The sequence below is a fragment of the Jaculus jaculus genome, chromosome 6 (genome assembly GCF_020740685.1).
Source record: "Jaculus jaculus isolate mJacJac1 chromosome 6, mJacJac1.mat.Y.cur, whole genome shotgun sequence".
Taxonomy (NCBI): domain Eukaryota; kingdom Metazoa; phylum Chordata; class Mammalia; order Rodentia; family Dipodidae; genus Jaculus; species Jaculus jaculus.
The window spans coordinates 68,378,181-68,383,840 of NC_059107.1; the positions used below are offsets into that span (position 1 = coordinate 68,378,181).

The following is a 5,660-nucleotide window of genomic DNA, read 5'->3' on the forward strand; positions in this document are numbered from 1 at the left end:
CAGGTGAGCAATCCTTTGTTCCTGTACCATCTTCAGCTCATACAACTCAGTGCATGTTTACTTCACCTCTTAATGTTTCTTACCAGTTTCCTTGGTTATTCTCATTCCAGGCTTAAATTTCATGTTTATTTATTGTCACTACTTCATTCACATGTTATTTCTATCTTAGTTCTATTATGGGGAAGACACAAAGCTTGTTTCTATTTATTTGAGTTGACAACAATATATTCAGCTCTCTCAAACATGTTCAATAGGAGTATGTATCTGATGCTAAGAAAACAAATTAATTTCACAGATTTCTGTCAGACATAGGCAGGGCCCTGGGTTAAAGAAAACCCAAGCTGTCTGACACGAAGGCCCCGGACTATGGACAGGTTACAGCAGCCTGAACCACGGTCATATCTTGGAGACCAGACAGGAAGGAGAGCTCGTCCCTCATTCTTGGGGGTTGCAGTGAGCCAGGATTATCCCCCCATTATTGGAGGTTGCAGTGAACCTGGACCTCCAGACAAAATCTCAGACCCTTAGATCAGCAGGAAGTAAGGCCACTCCCTCTCCAAGCATGGGATACCTGGACATTCAGATAAGACTTAGGCTTTGCCCATAACCTTGTGACCAATGGAAAATTGCCTAGGAAACTCCTTACATGGTATCAGCCAGCTACCTTTGCCCAGCCCATATACCCTGTACCATATACCATTGCCTACTTGCTAGAATGCATGTCCCCATATGCTAATTAGTCACTAGCAAGCAACCTTGTACATCCAATCCCCTTAGGACCCTCAACTGCTTATAAAACCTATTTCTCTATTGATTAAAGAGAGCTGTTCACAAAGACTGACTCACAAAAGCAATTTTTGCATGCTCACCACCACAGTTGCCTGGGATACCTTTGGGGTAACAATGGCTTGCCCTAGAGTGCCCAGAAATCCACAGGTATCTTAGAAAATTAGGGTTTAATTCTACTTTGGAAGCTGGGCATATACAGGTATAGTTATAGTGAGCTTTGAAGACCCAACATCACACAATGGTTTTCTATTTCACGTAGAGTAAAATCTCACATCCTTGAGGTGGCTTCAAACTATTGAATGGATTGGCCTGCACATCCCTAGGCACTATTTTTTTTTTTAATATTTGGATCTATATTATGACCTACCAATTAGTGTTTTCCACCAACTCTGGGAGCAGAAACTGTCACAGGCATCACAATTTTTTGCTTAGATACCGCCTTTGTGGGAACCTTAGCCACAACCATTGCTGTCTTTTTTGAGGCCTACTTGGCCTGTTTCTTTTGCTTCCTTGGCAGTCCTGATAGTCTGCTCTTGCTGAGCCTTTCTAACGTCAGGCTTTTGATTCCTCTTGGACACAACATCAGCAAGCAATGCCCCAGTGATGGCCCACTGGAAGTTGGTTGCATGTCAGGATCTTTTCTTTTGAATTTCTTCTGACTGTCCTTTTTGTTCTTTCTTCTGTAGAGGACAGTCCAGTTTATCTGTTGAGGATTCCTCTTGGAAAGGGACACTGATTCATATTTTGTGTTATGAAACTGGAAAACCTTTTCATTGGTCCTGGTGTAGCATTGCCTGTGTGTGTGTCTGGGATAGATTTTGTATCTGCAAAAACTACATAGCTCAACCTTCATGGAGATAGCTGGCAGCTGGGGCAACCCTAGATGCTATTGGTGACATCTCCTCTCACTCTTAGTTTCTCATGCCCATTGACCAACAGGTTAGAAACAATCCTGGCATGGGAGCTTGGCAATGCTGCTCTGTTTGCTTGCAAGTTCTCTCCTCCTCCATTTTTCATGTCTGGTTAAATTTTTTTGTTCTGAGTAATCCCTTTCCCGTCTGTTCTGCAGCCTCAATCTTTATCATCCTTATACTTTGCTCTGATTATTTTTTAAGTTGACTTGAGGCATATCATATTATTTATTTATCATGCACAAATATATTTTATTTTATTGAGACAGGTTCTCATGCATCCAAGCCTGGCCTTGAACTGGCTATGTAGCCAAGAAGGACCTTAAACTTCGGATCCCTGCCTCCTCTCCAGTGCTGTAATAACAAGTGTGTACTACTTTGTATGGTTTGTGCAGTATTAGGGATTAAATTTAGAGTTTTAGCCATGCTAGGAAAGTACTCTACCAACTAGGCACATCCCTAGCTTATGTTTTTTTGTATGTTTACCTCTTATGAGAATACATACTCTAATGTGGGCAATGATATGGGAGTGTGAGGGCTGGAATGTTCCATTTTTAGTAATAGATGAATTATATCATTTATTGCTCTATTCTAGAGAAGTTCCTGGAACTCCATAGGTTCCAATATCTATTTGTTGTATGCATTAGTAACAAAAGACTGTTTTTTTTTTTTTTAAGGAAACCACATATGGCACAAAAAGTCAAAATTGTTAAGTGAAATTGCATGTGCCATGTTAAATGTTAGTATATACAGTGCAGTAACAGTTTTGTCTATGTGGAAAAGTACATATATTTATCCTCTTTCTTGCAGGAATGTTTGTAAGATTTAAATATTTAGAATGACTTTTTGTGAATGAAAACATGTTTATACTTTTTTTCTTGCCTACATTTATTTATTTACTTATTTATTAATGCAGCAAACATAGGAACAATAAAGTTAACTTAAAATTCTTAGTGAAGAGCCCCAACTCCACGCATCCTTCTGACATGTCAAATTCGGTTCCCTCAAAGCCTCTAGAGGGGTTGTTTATTCTGAAGCATCTCTGGGAGTATTAGAGATAGAAGGTGCCACTTATAATAATACTCAAGGTAATTATCATACATCTTTATGCACACACACGTACACATACACACACACAAACATCTGTATGTGCTCTGATTTTAGGCCAGCCTTCTTTTGATAGGTTTTATCCATTTCCTCAAAACATCTTTGGAATGTATGCTATTAAAAACACTTAGTATATCTTCTTTTATATTCATCCATCTCATTCTTATTATTATTATATTATTTACATAAGTAGTTTTTTCAATATCTTGTACACACCTCTCTTGGTATCTTTGCATTAAAAATATCTAACAATGAACTAATAATAATGATGACAATTAAAAATATCTTTTTCTAGTGATCACAGATCAAATGCAACTTGGATATGTGATACAATGCCACAATTGTCCTCAATTTATGCCCGTCTGTGTGTTTCTTTTTTAAAGTAACTGAGGACCAGACTTTCTTGGTTTGGAGAGTGGTTGATGGAAAATAAAAGAAGCAAGCATTTTGTAGATTAATGTATGGGGAAGATTGAGAATGATCTATCAAGAGATATTCCAAAATGGAAATGGCAATGAGATAAGTAGATACTTGAGACTACAAAAAGCTAGTCACTGAAGCTAATGGCAACATAATGATCAAAGAACAGTGTAGTGGAAACAAGTTTATAACTCTATAGTGATAGTCACTCCCATTGTTCCTCTGATCATTTCTAAGAAAGGATTAATCTTTACATGTTTGAACTTTGCATGGTTTCAGATAAGCAGATAAAAATAATCCAGCAAAAAGGCTATATTTTCATTACCATAGGAGGACAGGGTTACTGTCAGGACATTTATAGAGCTCAGTTTAGTCACTGTGAACTTTTTGCAACCACAGCCTGGCCAAGGCACCCTCAGCAGAGATGCCAACCCCTTCAAACATGAAAGATTTTCACACTGTCCACAATTGTTGACATATAGTTGCTTGCTGACCTAGAACTTGCCAAGTAGGTTAGACTTGCTAGTCAGTGCACTCCAAGGATTCCCCGAGTGTTGGGATTACAAATACACCACTAGCCCAGCTTGTTTTGTAACATGTATTTTGGAGATTAAACTCAGATCCTCATGCTTGCAAGGCAAGCATGTAACCAACCTAGCCATCTCCTTAGTCTTCCATTTCTTTACAGGAACTGCAACTAGGCACCATAAAAGGAAGGTCCAGTGGAGTAGATTTGTCATGAAGAATACATAGGTGTTTGCAGAGTGGCACAGTGGTGGCTTCTGGTGACTTATCTGCACTCAGAAACAATGACTGCTTCCAGGCTTGCTAGAGGTTTCTGAAAGCCAACACCATTGCTCCTTTCAGAGGCTACCTTTGGGTTGCTTTGAATTCACTTTTCCTGTACACTTATGTCCTCTAATGTCCATATCTTTGCCACTGATACATGCATTAATGTCACGTTTGAAGTTTTCTTGGCATGTGACTATCATAATTCCAAGGCAAGTTTCATGTCACATCTCAAGGCTTCTTTCCCGGAGTGACTTCAGTGGCTTATTATGGTAGTTGAAGATAATAAGACCTCTGTTTCTGTAGTCTTCTTTACATCAACCATTCCTGTGCTGATGTCAGTATATGTGTACAATAGCCCATGTGCAGGGGCAGTACTGTGTCTGTTCTACGGGAAACATAACTTCTGGGATTATGGCCTCACACTTAATTCCAATGGATACTCAATTTGTTGGGTTCCAAATATTCCAAAATCACAAGTGGACATGTATTGAGAATGATACAAACATTAATTTTTATTACAGTGTACAAATAATACTTTCTGTTTTAATTGTTAACCCAGTGAAAAAGATAATACTAGGTAATAGCTACTTATTATGTGCTTTCAAATATAGTCCTGGAAAATTTATCAATATTAACTTACCAAAATAATGTTCATATTTTATGAGTGAAAACACTGAGGGTCAGTATGGGTCAGAAGAATCCCTGAGATAACACAGAAGGAGGCAGATGTCAGACCTTAAATAGGAATTACTGGTCCTGGTGCTCCTCTCATTCAGCCTATACTACCAGAAGGCTAAGTACAGGCTCTTGGAGCCTCATTTATTGATTGCATCTTATTTGTTGAACAACAGATGAGACAGCTGAGGAAATTATGATGTCTTGAAGAAATATAAACTTAGAAAATACATCTAAATTTAAATCAGTATGTAGGTGACACACATACTGATTTAAATTTATGCAATATAGCAGTTTCCATATTACTTTGCATTTTATATTGATAGTATGATTTATAGATTGAGTTGGGTCATATTCTCCTGTTTTCCTAAGAACAGACTTTCCACTTTGATCCAAGCCTTGATATAGTCATTGAAGACCTCCAATCAGGTCATAAAATAGGTCACTACTTAAATGTATGGTGTGTAGATAAGATTTATTTTTATAAAGCAAGTTTGAGGTCAGACGCATGAAACATTATGCAATTGTTTACTTTGGATTTTGACTCTAAGAATGAGGCAACCTAAATTTCAGAACTCACTTATTTAGACAGTTTCAGGCTCTTGCCCATTATTTCCTCATTAACAATTGTATATGAAATTCAAAAGTTAAGTATCATTTAAAAATATTCTGAAATTATCATTTGAGTGAGTGAATGAGAAAGAGAGAGAATGTTAGGGTATTTTGTCACTGCAAACGAATGCATGTCCAGGTTTATGTGTATAACTGGTGCATTGAACCTGGGCAGGCAGGCTTTATAAGCAATCAACTTTAACCACTGAACCATCTCCCCAGTCCTTAGTTATCCTCTTCATAAACATTTTTATTTCCTTAAGGAAATGTTGTCACATTATGTGTCTATATTATCATTGTCACATTATACAAGTTTATTTATAATTCATTTAATAAGTCAACAAACTTAAGTTA

At 37.6% G+C, this 5,660-nt stretch overlaps 1 pseudogene; it reads right to left on the reverse strand.

Annotated features, from left to right (window-relative positions):
* Positions 1 to 1,159: 1,159 nt before the first annotated feature.
* On the reverse strand, positions 1,160 to 1,642 carry LOC101595453 (annotated as a pseudogene).
* Between the last annotated feature and the right edge of the window lie 4,018 nt (positions 1,643 to 5,660).